This window comes from Anas acuta, chromosome 6, assembly GCF_963932015.1.
Source record: "Anas acuta chromosome 6, bAnaAcu1.1, whole genome shotgun sequence".
NCBI classification, from domain to species: Eukaryota; Metazoa; Chordata; class Aves; order Anseriformes; family Anatidae; genus Anas; species Anas acuta.
The window spans coordinates 900,488-915,746 of record NC_088984.1 but is presented as its reverse complement, the minus strand read 5'-3'; the positions used below and the strand labels follow the sequence as shown (position 1 = coordinate 915,746).

General features: G+C 50.1%; 1 long non-coding RNA gene across 1 annotated transcript; it reads left to right on the top strand.

The window, feature by feature from the left end:
* Positions 1-12,765: 12,765 nt before the first annotated feature.
* On the top strand, positions 12,766-14,643 carry LOC137858711 (uncharacterized). The gene is made up of 2 exons (XR_011097940.1): positions 12,766-13,172; positions 13,797-14,643. It is a non-coding gene; the product is annotated as an uncharacterized lncRNA (long non-coding RNA).
* The last annotated feature ends 616 nt before the right edge of the window (positions 14,644-15,259 follow it).

Genomic DNA, 15,259 nt, shown 5'->3' with positions numbered 1-15,259 from the left:
TTATTCAACTCAGTGTTTTCCCATAGCTATTGAATAAAAATGTAATTATTGCTCTAAATTATGTTATTATTAACTTTCACATGGTGTTTCTTGATAAACAGCAGCACAAACAGAGGGCTGCTGGTGGTAAGGAGACAGGAATAAAAATACTTAACCAGGACTGTTTACTAGCAGTATTTTGCATGTCAGCGTTACAAAAACTGCACGAGTAAGAAGTGGACAGTGTTTTAAAAAGCACACAAACACACCACAGGAATGGGGTGCTCCAAATACCAACATGAAGGACCACCGCAGTGCTTTTTTTTGATTAAAGTGCTCCTGATGTGGAAAATACTGGGCCACCCTCCCGTGGGCATCAGCCTGGCACGCCCTGGCCCTGCAGCAGCACCTGCCCCATGGTTCTGTGGGCTGCTCGCCCGCTGCCCGCCCTGGCATCGCCCCACTGCTCGCTCACAGACACAGCAGGGAAACCTGAAACACAGGGAACCCAGAAACCTGAAACCCAGGGAACCCAGCATGGCATTGCACAGTCAGGGTGTGCTCCCACAGCGGAGGGCTGCAGAGGAAGAGCCCTTCATCACGGGACTAACAGACGGATTTTGTTTCCATTCCTGTCTCTTATCCCAGATTTACGGGCACTGTGTTACCTTGTCAGTGCCAGAGCTCTTCTACCTGTACATGTAAGTCATATGCGCTTGTCCCACGCATCAGTTTTATTTTTCTTCATTCACTGAAATTATAGCTTGGTGCTAAAATACACAACTGTTACTCAGGCTGATAGCTATTGATATGAAAAATAGCATGATGGTCTGTTTAACACTCGTTTTCTTCTTAGAGTGACCAGAGTGCAATTCAGTTGACAAGTCAAGAGCTTAAAACACTTGAAAATAAAAAAGAAAATTTTCTTTCAGCACTTAAGTTTCATGTGGAAGGAAAACCAAGGTTTTCATGGGTTTTGATCAATTATAAAATATTTTTTTCAATTTTGTTTGTTTGTTTATTCGATCAAACAAAGCAAAATTCAAAATGAAGAAAACATCATCCCTGTTTGTTGTTTTTTTTTGTTTTTTTTTTTTTTTTTTTTTTGCTCTCTCTTTCTGGACAGGTTTTTTAATACTGAAGGGCACGGAGACTGCAGTTTCAAACCCACTCCTTGGCTGGATGCTCACTTGAAGTACTGTAAGAAAGGAAAAATAAAACCATATTCCAAAAAGAGAATCATACCTACTGGGGACCTCAGCTCTTCGAGAACTTCTGAGGCAGCCAGGCTGTCCCCAGCAATTCCTGAACCTGCTCTGCCCGATGCGTTCGGGCCATCCCGCTGGTGGCAGTGGGGCCGAGCCCCGCGGTGCATGGTGCCGCCTGCCTGTCATCCCCCGAAGGACGAGCCGTGGGTGCACAGCCGTTGTGGAGGAGGTATAAGGGATGCTTAGCTTGATTGAGAAAGGTTAATTACATGTGAAATGAGACTGGGATTCAGACTATGTTTGCTCTAGATTTTGTGTAATGTTATATCAACATTGGGATTCTCTGTTATTCTATTAACAAAATAAACTCATTTTGTTTGGTTTCATTTTACTGTTGTTTTAATCCCACTGAACATTTATACTGTTATTTAATTTTACTAAACATGTGTGGATAGTAAAATACCTACAGAATTAAACTACCCAAGGATATTAAAGTGATCCAGTTCTCATAGAGATTTGATCTGCTAATTAGCCACACCAATTTTATGGATCATTGCAGCGCACTTAAAATGTATTGTTATATGTTCATAATCTTTTCTTAATGAGCTTTTATTGAGAGCATAGGCCAGCCTCAGTGCAATGTTCAACAGAGGGGTTTTTTTCAAACCCTGTGTGCCTGCGCCTAGTTAATCACAGCACTGTGCCGTACGAGGCGCAACCAGCTCAGATTTATTAAAACGCGCCCTGATGTGGGGAACCCGGGCAGCTGGGGGGAGGCACACAGCCCCCGGGGGGCTGGCAGTGTCCCCGGGGATGGTGCCCGTCCCTGCAGCAGCCCTGCTTCATGGTGCAGTCGTGGGACCATGTGGGACCCCATGGCACCTGCGCTCCTCTGTACCCTGCTCCAGTTAGGCACAGGAAGGTTTCCTGCCATGTGCAAACCTGCTTGTGTTTATTCAGAGTGTCAGTGCTGATGTTTCTGTACATAAAGGGACAGGTGAGGCTCACGAGAGGGCTGGGGATGCTTTATGCTGCGTGCTGGGCTGTGGGCCTTTCTCCATGTCTGGGTTCCTCAGCCTCCAGCAGCAGAGAAGAAATCCATTACCAGCCCCTTGGCACGGAGAACAGAAATCAGGTTTAAGCTTTCTTACCACCAAATATCATTTCAAGCCATAGCATGCATGAATTAAATTTGGACTGCTAAATGTTGGCTGACCCTCAGAAAGGAGGGAGGTGAAGGAATGGGGTGTCCATGCTGCCAACAAAACCTGGTGGCCAGCAAGGCCAGGCAGCACCAGAAGCTACAGGCATTCTTCAGGCTACAAAAAGGGAAGTGAATGCTGTCATTTCGGGGAAAAAGGCCGTGAGGACCTGGTGGGCTGTAGACCTTAAGATGTAGGTTATAGCCCTCAGTACAGGACCTGTTCCTGGCAGAACTGAGGAACTGTGTGCCCCACAGCGTGGCACAGCGCAGGGCCCCTGCCCTGGGCTCACTGTGACCAGGCTGGCCACCAGCTCCCCGTCCAGGAGCTCTCAGCACCCCACACAGCTGCAGACCCAGGGGTGACATCCCCACATCCCCTCCCTGCACACCGCAGGCACGGGTGGTAGTGCTCTCTGAAAGCCACCAGCACTGCCCAGCTTCCTGGTGTCGGTCCCTGCTGCCTCCAGCGCAGCCAAGGTTCAGCACAGGGTCCCTGGAACTGGACAGCACTTCCCAAAAAACAAGAAGTTTTGTCTATATTTTTGGAGTTCATAAATAGGGATTTCTGGGGAAGCATCTCTTGGCAGATGAGCTGTGGCCTCTGGGCCTGTCCCAGCCTGGCGTGAGCACCAGGCACAGGGCACTGGGCACTGGGTACCGGGCACCGGCACGGGGCTGAGCGGGGCACTGCGGCTGGTCGGGGCACGGGAGGGTCGGGGTGCCCCCTGCACCACCCTGGGGCTACTGCTTAATTAATTAGGATGAAAGAACCGAGACTTAAGGAGTGCACTGCAGATCACGGAGCGAGCTGTTCGGCGCTGGCACGGGCTAATTTAACAATTCAAGGGTCACTACCTGCAGAAGTGAGGACACAGCTTACAAGTGTGCGGATCCAGCCAGTTACAATGTGCGCACCGGGATAATGAACTTAAAACAATTGCAATTAACAGGCTAAGACAAAGGATTAAAATTAAAAATGAATGGCGCAGCGCGTGCGGCTGGCTTGTAGAACAGCGTTAAGCCAACTTAATCCATTTTAATTCCAAGTGGAAGCCGCGGTGCCGGCGAAGCGGTGGCGGGGTCGGGTTCAGCTCCTGGGGACGCGCGATACATCCACCTGTGACAGTCCTTCCCGGCCTGATAAAGTAAGGGAAGTCTCTCAAGAAGTGCGCCCGACTGCGGGGCGTCCCCGGGGAGCAGGTGTCAAAGTTGTCCATCAGATGGCTGAAAGGGAAGAAGGGGAGCGCTACTCCGTGCTATTGTGAGACAGTTGTCATTGACTGATCAGGCCTTTTAAGCAAGCTTTCACAGTCAATGAAACCACCTGAATAGATGAAAGCCAGACAGCTTCTGACAAACAAGGGGCTGTGGAATATTCATTGTGCATCTGCGAGGGAAAGATTAATGTATTAGAAATTAAAATGGGGCCGGGACGTATGATCTTGCTCTAACACTTGGCCAGACCTGTGTCACCCATTGCTAGTGCCTGAAGTCGACAGACAATCCTGCCAAGGTAACGGGAATCATTAAGCATCCTGCTATTGTGCAGGGTGAATAATAAAACTTTCCCCCTATTCTTTGCCCGGAGCTGACAATGAATAATTCTGGAGCTATTTGCAATGTTAACAGCACCTATCTTGCCCATCCATTCCTTTACGATAAGGATGGAAATATGCATTTCAACAGTCTGTACAGATACTGATTCACAGGCATTTCAAAGGACACCTGTCACTCAAGTGAAGGACCTGTCAGTCTCCAATGCATGACGGTGCCAGGAAAATGGCGAAAAAGATTATCTGTACTTTATTTCTTTTTTCCTCAGATTATAACACTGTTACATTTGCCATCAACTGACAAGTGATTTACACTCGCAACTGTAATGTGTTTAAGCTAGAAAAAGCTATTCTCTTAGGCAGCCCTTATTCTTTCAAGGTTTACAACTGTATCAAATATACTATCGCAAATGTGATCTAGGCCATACAGAATGCCATTATGTGAGATATTAGAAGCATTTAATCTGTTTGCTAACATAAAGGTGACATTGATAAAGCCGTATCTTTGACGTCAGGACCAGGCTGGCTAAACCCACCTTTCCAAACCACGGGGTCAGCCGCAGTCCTGGAGAGCATGCCAGAGCGTCCCCAAACTTCTCCAAGCCGGGAACGGGGGTGCCCGGAGCTCCCCGGGGCCTCCCAAGGAAAAGGGCTGAGTCGGGAGCGTGTGGCCAGCATCCCTCATGCAGGCAGGTGAAGGACGAATGGAGGTGTAAGCGGGCTTTGGTCTGAGAAAGCGTCTGGTTTGAAGAGGTGCCCGGGGGCAGGACCAGGCTGGAAGCCCTCCAGCAGGTGAGCTCCCGGTGGCAGCACGCCCCATGGGTGCCACCCGGTGCCGGCCGGTGCCTCTGGGAGCCAGGTACCCGCGGCTGCACCGTGCGAGCTGGTGGAGCTGGAGGTGTAGGAGCTGCCCGTGTGTCAGGTAGGGCCAGAAGTGTAGGCACAGTGTCCCCAAGAGCTGCTCCTGCACCTGGGGCCTGACCATGGCAGCATCACATGCACCAACAACGGATGGACCTGCAGGTTCACGAGGGGTTCAGCACCAAATTCAGCTCCATCATTTCCTGCAGGTCCCAGCCTCACCTCTAACCCAAGAAAAAAACAGAGGGATCGGCCCTGACACCCAGCACTGCCAATCCCAGCGGGGGACACCTGGCTTGGCCACCCAGGTGGCAGAAGATGAGAGCAAGTGGTGAAAGTGAGCAGAAAGCTTTGGGACCTCTCCGAATGCCTCAGTGCAACCTGTGAAGCAGCCCCGTGCACCTCTCCCCTCCCAGCAGTGTGGGCTGGGGGTGAGTCAGCCTGCCATCCTCTGCAGCAGCTTGTGCTCGGGACGCGATTTGGTTCAGAAGTGAAAATGAGTTTGCTGCTCCTCTTCTGCTCCCTCAGTCACGCACCTGAGGACAAAACTGCCACGATTACACCAGGGTCCACCTGCCCACAGCCTCTGCTCCCGGAGCCACGACAGAGAGGCAAAGCCATGCAGGTCACCTCGGTGACATCCATGGGGGTGTCCGCAGGGCCACGGCCAGGCTGTGCTCCCATGGGTGCTGAACACAGATAACACAGCCAGGAGTGTGCCTGTAGAGCGGTTACAGCCCCTGAAATACACATGCACACACACCGTTATGTGTTTATATTTCTATTTTTCCCACACATTGCCATCCAAGCTCCCTGAGGCCAGCCGTCCCGCAGGTGCCTGCGCCTCGGGGATCCGAGGCTGGCGGTGATCCTCGAGCGGCTCAGCAGCTGCTGCTGCTCTGCTCCGGGTTCTCCCAGGGAATAAAAAATAACACTCTGTTCACATTTATCTTAAATATTTTCCAGATTATTTGCTTCAAATTTTTCCTCGACAATCTTCCTATTGTGGCTTTTAAGGGGACTCTGCAAGCAAAGAGGCTCCGCTGGATGAATGTTCACTTTCTTTCCCCATCCAGTAGGCAGAAAATACCGCAACGTGACTCAGAGCTTCTGTGACTGCGTTCGAGTTCTTTCCACTTTAGAAACAATTTTAGCTCCAGAGGAACAAGCACTGATGTGTTGTGCGCCCCGTCCATGCGGGCAGCAGCCCAGGACCAGCCGTGCCAGGCGCCGGGGGGGCTGGAGGCTCAGCACCACGGGTGGGCATCGAGACCCCGCACCAATCTGCCCGGCTCACCACGCTGACCAACCTCGTTAGCTCAGGTAGTGAGACATGGATTTATTAACCACTGAGTCTGAACCCAGACAGAACAACTTGGAAAGAGGCAAATGCAAGACCCTCGTAGCTTGCAAGAGGGGAGGTTTTGTGCACACCCCAGCACTGCTGCTGGTGCCGTGCTGGTGCAGGGCCCCTGTCTCTTGGCACGTCCCCGCAGACTGCTCCTCCCTGCAAGAGGCACTGTCCTCCCACCAGCCCGAATACATCTGTGCTGGACAAAGCCAGCCTTTCCCCCAGCTCCCTGAAGCCCTGGCTCACAGAAGGGGACCTGCAGGGGACGTTGTTACCACCCTGCAGGCACACAGTGCCTGCCCGCAGCCCTGCCAGCATCCTGCCTGTCACCAGCAGCTCCACATGGGTTTGCCCAAGCCTTTGGTGTCAGATCCAAGCCTCCTCTGTCATTAACATGGGGCCACTTTCCTCCCTCTGTTACCTCACTTCTGCCACCAAATTAATTGAGTCCATTCTCCATTTTGCCACAAAGCATGGATACCTGAATGTGTAAGGCCAGATGAAGCAGGAAGAAGAACAAATTTAGCCACTAGTCAGTCGCTTGTGAAGGCATAGCCATTTCTTGGTTTACATAATAAATTTTTAAAACCAAATAAGGGGAGTAAGAATGTCCTGAAATGAATAGCAGGCATGTCATTGTAAAGGGGCACCAGAAAAGCCTCACTGCCACCAGCAGATCATTTGCTGCCTTATGACAAGGCAAAAAGGCCGGTGACAGAAGTGATAGCACCGGTGACAGTGACACCAGCAGCTGCACGAAATGATTTCCTGGCATTGACCAGCAGCTCCCTGGTGATAGGGCCCTGTGTCCCACCTGGGGACTTCCACACCACGCACCGTTTCCATGAGTTACCCAAGTTAATTTAGATTAATTAGGGGGAGAGCAGAGTTGCCCTCAAAGCAGAACCGAGATGTTTTTAAAATGCCATTGCTCAGGGAAAAAAGCCAATGTGGGAGACAGGGAGTGGGAGAGAATCTCGAGAGTCAGAGGATGCTGCAGAGTGGGGTGGAAATCTCTCCTGGAGAATAAGTTTAATACTAACCTGGCTCCCTTCCCTCCCTGCAGCTTCTCTTTCTGGATGCGCTGGAACATATTCACTATGAAATGCCCTTGGCAGCTTGCAGCAGGCTATTCTCTTTGCTGCTGGTAGCTATTTCCAAAGTAGTCAGGTGGATTGGAGGGGAGCTATTAAGGTATTAAGGAAAGCTGGTGAAACACGGTGCCTGCTGGACATTTTTTAAAGCAGAGCACAGGTTGACCCTCAGACTTGCAACCTATCTGCAGGCAAAATTTGCACTGAAATCAGAGCACATTTCTGCATGTTGCAGGGATGCCAGATCAGGGTCATGGTTGCAGGGATGGTAAATGGCACCTTAGCATTTCATATTTATTCTCTCTCAGTGACTCCCATATAAAATTTGCTCAGCATAAAAGTCAGAGCCAAAGTTTTATGACTACGAATGCTGCAAACTTGACCTCATACCTGAAAAATCACGCGGTGGTCTTTTTGCTTTGCACATTGCCAGCAGTAAAGATTTGAGAATCAGGACCTGGCAATTTCATTGCTAATTCATGAGAGAAGGAAAAGCAATTTGCTCGCTCCTCTCATGGCCAGATTTTGCTGTTGAGATTCCAGTTTGTGCGAGATGACTCATTCCTCTGCTGAAGCCGGCAGCTAGGGAGCGTCCCGGCGATTCCTGCAGCACCCTGCCAGAAGGCTGCCAGGGGGTCAGGCACAGCCTGCACCACGGGGCTGGGAGCGAGAGGCTCCCTGGCATCCAGAGCAGGATCCCCAGGAACGCCTTCTTCATTTACCTTTGCCTTCCCGTGAAACCTCAGCACTCCCTGACTTAAATATCTTGCAGTTGGTCCTAGCTTGAGGTCCTGATTTAGGTTTTGCCAGAGAGCTTTCAGGAACATTTTTTTTTTTTTTTCCAACCCTGAAGGTGAGCACAGAGAGCAGCACAGGAGCCTTAGAACAACTGAGGGCCTCGTTGTGAATGTCTCTTTCTGGGGTCTTCTTGGAAATCAAGGTCTGATGCATGGGTCAGCTCCGCAGGAAGGGGCGCCTGGAGCCGTGTGAGTGACCAGTGGCTGTGACAATGCTGCGTGTCTGTATTTGTGTTACCACATCTGATGCCAGACCTTGTGGGTAAGAGGTGCGGCACTGCCTGGCTGCATGATTTATTCACATTCACACTTGTCCCTTCCCTCCTATTTCTGCTTGTGGTTGCCTGTTTCAGAGCCAAGGAAGCCCAAGCAGATCACACTTGGCACCAACGCCACCCTCCTCTCTGGAGCAGGGGCGAGGATGTGCCACCACGAAGCCACCTGGCAGGCACAGCTCTGCTCTGACCTGGTACAGCTGGAATTTTGTTTCAAATGCTGCCTGAAATCCTTGTGATGCCAAAATTTCACTCTCCTGATGTTCAATTGTCCACTCGTGTTGGGATGAGTCGTGAAAGATTTACTTTCGAGACACAGTGTTCACAAAACAGTTGATGTTCGTTCAGTGGCAGGAGAGGGTTGAACTGTCTGATAGAAGTGATGCTTTGAAACAAACAATTTTTTTACCTTTAAAAAATTCCTGTTAAACACTGGAGTCACAGCAGTTACAGGCTGCACTTCCATGTTTCATTTAACGTGCTCACTGTCCACCAAGGTCAGAGTAAGTCCCACGCCCCCATTTCTCATGTAGATAACACGCTTTTGGGTGCTGTTGGGGCTGGATCCAAACCTGACTGAAGTCAGTGCTTCCCCACTATGTCCCCACCACATTTCCACCCCTTTCCCATGGGTGCCTCGTGCCTACAAACCGCGGTGGAAACACCCACACAGCCCCAGGCGTGAGCAGTGCCGCAGGGACCAGCCCCGCAGTGCTGGGGTTTGGGGCCACCCGCAAAGCCCCGCCCTGGCACCTGCACCCACATTTCGGACAGAGGAAACGTGTGACAGTGCTGCCAAAGCACCAGCTCTCCCCTGCCAGCACACACACACACAGCACGGGGCCGGGCACCCAAGTCTGTGTCTGGCCCTTGGAGCTCGCCCCCTGCCTCCCCGCGGGCCATAGGTCAGGTCTGACGCCTCTTTTTTGGAAACGGCGACCTGCAATTGTCACCATAGAAGTGTAACCGCTTCGATGAGGCCCCGGCAATAAAAGGCTGCACTGTTGGGCTGCCTGGGTTTTGTTTTTGTGCTCCTTCCAAAAAGCAGCACATAATCGATCTCATTATGCCACAGAACCAAAAAGGAAGAAACTACGAATCAGGTTGGAGCAGTGCCAGTGGGTATGAATAAAGTGGATTTTGTTCGAGGAATTGGTATTTTTCAGGCCATCCCTTTGACCTGGGAGCAGGTTTTGGGGTCCCCACAGCGACATTCACACAGTGCCTGCTTGTGCCGGCGGCTCTCCCCCGGCCTGCGGCTCCCTGCGGGGGCTGCGCAGGACCCGTATCCGTGTCTGCCTCCAGGCAGCATCTGCTTGTACACAAAAGTGCAGAGCAACATGTGTTGTAGGTTAAGAAAACACACAACGATCCCCTTTCCAGCCGATTTATTCTCCTGGATGAGTGTGGAAAGCGATCTTTTTTTATTCCTGTAGATCTTAAGCTTAATAGAACAGTGAATTCAGCCTCTGTCCCACTAAATTATCCGGCAAGGGCTGAACCCTATTTTTCTTTTGAAGAAGAACAAGGGCGCTGAAATAATTTGTGGATCTGGGTTCCTAATATTAAATAATTCTTACCATTTAAAACAGTTTTTGTAGGAAATATTTTATAGTTAGAGAAATAGTTTTTGACATTTTGGGGGGGAAAAGAACAATGGACCGTTTACAGGTCTACACAGTAGATTAATGAATCTAATTGAGTCTGTAGGGAAATGCTTCAGTTTAACTACTGGAACTAATTTATACATTCACTACATCGTAATAAGTCAATTTAAGTTTCTGGAAATAAAACTGGATATCCTGGGTATAGATTTGAACTATAAATTTCTGCAAGAAAGGAGTCTGTGTGTTCATTATACATTGTAAAATTACCATATGGACCTGTCAACACTTCTTAGCACAGCTTTGTAATAATGTCATTTAGTTTAACATTGTAATGTGCCAACTGAATTAATGCGTATGACACAATGAATGCCTCCCAACCGCTGGTTCTGGGGAGGTTTGCAACTTTTAAAAGATGTTTCTTATGCAAAAGAGTTTTGCCTGTATTTGCACAGCTAATATCTGGCCTTTGATCAGGTATTATCAGCATTAATGAGTGTCAAAGAATTGTTTAACTCCCAGCAACTCTGTCTGAAGTTTCAGGAATGAGGAGCAATATGCTACAAATACAACAAAATCCTAATTGCCAGTGGTTGGACATGGTGCCCGTGCTCCTCCTGCCAAGCTGCATCTAAAATCACACGTTATTTCTCTTGCCATTGCTGCCCAACTTCCCCCTCGTCCTACTGTTATTTATTGCTCTGAAAGCCGCTCTGGTGCTCCTCTGTTAGCCGTACTGCTGATGTGAAAGACGCCCATTGTTCTGAATTATTTTATGCTCGCTACACTTCTCATTCCCCACTTTCTATAATTTTGCCATAATACCCTTTTCATTCATTCGTTCAAAATAGGAGAAGTCCTCGGCAGTGAGCGGAGTCAGAAACAGGCGCAGCGTGCTCGGGTCCATGCTCCTTACGAGCTATATTAGGTGCTGGTGTGCTGCCGACGTGGGAGCTCCAGCACCAGATTTAAACCCGCGCTGCATCTCGCCAGGGCTGCCTTCCGCACACTGCCAGCCCGAGGCAAGCTTTGCCCACACCGAGCAGGGATGAGCTCTGCGTGGGAGCCTCAGCGCCCGGTGTGCTGCCCGCACAGGCTGTGCCGTGCACAGCTCTCGCTCCAGCAGTGGCCTCAGCCCCAGGGCTGTGGGACAAGAGTGTGGCACAGGGCAAAAAGCCGAAACATCCCTCCTGAGAGATGTCTCCAGCCCCTGCAGGGTATTCCCATAGCGTGAGCTGGGATTTGGTAGTCCCAGTCACCAGAGCTACCCTGAAGGCAGCAGTGACGGAGGGGGATTGAAGGGAAACTCCCCCTGCACATCTGGAGACAGACCCTGCCGTGCTTGCTTCTACCCCCCTGAAGTCAGAGGGAGTTTCTCCTGGGTGCACTCTACATAAACTGAGTCATGCCTTGCCCTCTGTCCTTTGTCTGCTTCTCTTCTTTCATCCCCTCCTTACCTCTGCCAGCAGCCTTTCTGAAGGGACACTGGAGACTTACCACGAAATACTGCGGTGTTTGGCTGGGTGATGGGTGGGGAGCTGGGCTGCTGCCCTGGGGGAGAAAAAAGATCTTCCCAGCCCCTGTGCAGCTGGGCCACAGGCACCAAGGCGTGACAGCCCTTCCCTCCCCGTGTGTGGCCATCCCGGCTGCCCCAGGCAGGAAAACCCTTGTCCCATCCCGGTGGGGGCTGCCCCATTCCCCTCAGGACGCAGTCTTAAAGGCTAGTCGAACAGCTAAAACTCCTGCCACCATGAATGAGCTGAACCAGCTAACCCCCACAAATCGACAGGATTTAGGATTTGGTTCTGGGATATTCTCACCCAGCAGCACAAGCCCTCGCAGAGCTGTCCCGGAGCTGGGGAGCCCCCGGGGGAGGTCCTGGGTCAGCGCCGTGAGCCCACGGCTCTGCTCCCCTCACCACAGGTCCCCGGGCTGGTGAGCATGGTGAAACATAACGATTTTTTGTAATTAAATGCTGCAACTAAGGTTTCACATCACTAATTACATATTAAAATCCAGTAGTTATTTACATTTCTGCACTCTGATTTCTACTTAAAGCTATAATGGTTAATGTCACTACTTATGCAAACCTGATGGCATCTGCCTATAAAAGGATGATTATAAAAGATTAGCGCCTTACCTATAAATTCATCTCACTAATAAGCAACACGCTCATGATTGAAAGTCAAAGAGACTTTTTAAAGTAGTTAGATGTTTTATTTCCTTTTAAAAAAAATCTGACGACAATGAAGCGAGTGCTTGAGAAGAGCGTGTATGTCAGAAGTATTAGTGCCGTGCGTTCAATAATTCTGGAAAGAGTGATAAATAGTGGATCCTCAATTACATCTTTGCTTTATTCCCCAAGTGACTTGTATTTTGGTTGATATACAGTCAATGTGATTGCCATTGTTTCCCAATGCAAGGAAAATGCCCTTCATGAAAACATTATTAATTACATAGAGCTATAATTGTGGGGAATGCTTCAGAAGAGGCAGGCGCCTGACACAAAGCAGGCCCTGTTTGTACAGCACTAGACTTTGCCTGGATCCCTCGGCCAGGTCTTCATGGCCTGCACCTTGCATCTTCAGTTTCTTTGTGGTCACAAACACGGATGACACCGGGACAGAGGCAGCACGAGCAGTGTTGCAGTGGCAGGAGGATCATGCCCTTTATTTCCAGAGGTGTTTCCAAATAACGTTGTGCCTGTAGCACCCCGGAGTTTTGTGCCAAAGCTGTTTCTCTGGTTCATGGTGCTGCTCAGGAGCAGCAGCAGCAAAGGTTCCCCGAGGTTTCAGCATGGAGGGAGCTCAGCCCTGTCGGATGCTGGGCACTGCAGAGCTCAGTGGGGCTGGGGGCACGGCCGGGGTCCGCTTGCTGGGGGCCGGAGCAGCACCATGAACACAGCAGCATCCCACAGCTCCTCACAGCCTGGGGACTCCTCCAGGAAGGGCGTCAATGGCAGCAGAAAGCCACCTGGGAAACTCAGGTAGTCCTCTGGCCCTGCGTGGCTGTGCTGTGAAGGTGCCTTTCAGGAAGAAGCCCCAGGCTTTGAGCTGGTTCTCATAAGCCAGTGTTATGCAGACAGCCCTTTCTGTCCCCAGACTCCTCACTGGGCAGACCTTTAATGCCTCCTTCACACACTGTGTCATCCTCTGCAGTGCACAGGCAAGTATCCGTGCTGCCAAGAGCACAGGACAACAGGTCTGGCTCCATTCCCAGTGGGACATCGTGGCTGGAGCTCCAGAGGTACAACCCCTGCTGAAATTGGTTTGGCTTTGTTTGAAAACTTCCACTCACTGTCCCTTATAAACCGTTTTTTCCCATTTATCATATGGTCCTTGTTTCCCTTTAATACATTTGTAATTGTACATGCTCAAGGATATTTGCTATGCTTCATGCTTTGACATCTCCTGCGTGAACCTTATCCAGGTTAAGAGAGGTCACTAGTCAGTAATGATTTCCCAAGAGCCCCAAAACAGAATCTGTTGGGTTTTTTTTTTTGGAATGTCTTCTATTTAATTGACCACTGAATCAGGCAGACAGTGTTCTGTGAACAGCCTACTGCTATAAGAAACATTTCACTGAATTTCCAACCGGGGAGTTTTCCTTCCCACAGAGCAGCCCTGCTGCATGTTTGCGGGCAGTGCCCACAGCACCCGCCTGCTGCTTCCTTTCCCCCCCTCTTTTCCTCTATCTCTTTTTAATTATGAAAATCAAGGAACCCATAATTCCCATGACAGCTGTGACTACATTCAGACTTAACCATAAACTATGAAGCAAATGCTTGGTTTGTAGAAAATCATGTTCTATAACATATGCTTCTCATTATGGGGTAAATTTGCAAAAGAATAAGCCTCATTTCTTTTGCAGGTGCAAAGCGAATGCATGCATTTCCTACTACCTGGTTTGCACCTGCAGCCCGGCATTTGGAGGTGCAAGGACCACGGCAAGGGAGGGGAGCTGCCTCCTGCACCGTCCTCTGAGACCTCGCAGCCACAGCCCAAGGAGGAGGCACTGCCTGGCAGGTCCTTCAGTGCGGAGCCTTCTGCCCACACCTGGCCAGCATCAGCCCTGGTGGCACCGCTCAGCGCGGGCTGGAGCACCAGGCAGATCTCCTGCTCCTTCAGTGTTCACAACAGGAGGGCTGTCCCCACAAAACTGCGGGAGCAAATTGCTGTGGATAATTCTGTAGAGAAATGTGTTGGAAAAAAAATTTCATTATGATGGCCCCTCTTTGGTTCTTGCAAAATGAGATTGCCTCCTCCTGCAGCACCAGCCAGATGAGTAAGTCTAACCTAAGTCTACCTTGCAAGAATCTCCTCGGATAGCATACTTGATCCTCAACACTCCATTTTTTTTTTTCAGTTGAAATCTATGCAAATTGTGATTGGAAATATAGAAAGACAAAGTATTATATGTACAGAAGTATGTTTTCTTACATACATTACCAAATTGCTTCATTCAATGTAAGACCGGAGTTGCCATGAGGTATTAACTAGACAGGTATTAGCAATAGCCCGTGTCTCTGTTTTAAAGGAAATCAATATACAACGCAAATGCAAAATCAAAAGGTTCTTCCCCAGATGGCATCATCTTACCAGCACCGAACAAATAAGCACCACATCATCTTTTACTGCTTTCTGGCCCATCCATCTTACTTGAATTGCCCAAAAGTTCCAAGATCACACCTTGGATGTGCAGGGAGAACGGCATCCACGACGTGTGAGCTTTTGAAGATCATGGTCCTGCCTTCGGCAGAGCCACCCAGAGGCACCTGTGGGGACAAATGTCCTCAGCTGCTGCCATCAGCCGTGCTCGGTGCCTGTGGGTTCCTGGCACACGGGGCAGCACGAACACCTCAGTCCTGCCATCCTCTGCACAAGCACACATGAACCAGGAGTATTTTTTGTACAACACACCTCTGAGGTTGGGTGGCTTTCAGACCCTCACAAGGACAAATAGGAGCTTCCTTTTTTTTTCAAGCCTTCTCAGATGGATGGTGGTGTAATCCCAACAGCCTAAGGAGAACAGCATTTTATCTGCTGTCCCTTCTCCATGCTGTATCCTCTATACACTCCCTGGGCGCAAGAGGACCGATGTCCCCTTGCCCCCCAGCTGTGCCACAGGACTGCATGCGCACCCTGCGAGTGGCTGCGGGTGGCCTCTGCTCCCCAGGACCCCCAACATCATCACGGACTGGGGCTGCAGGGCCAAGGCCAAGCACTGACCAGCAGGATCGTCCACCACTGAGCGGAGTTAAAGCAGATCGGCCGGCCGGATACGTAAGCTCATTTTAATGACTAAGCCACGGGGGTGTGCTACCTCCCTGGAAA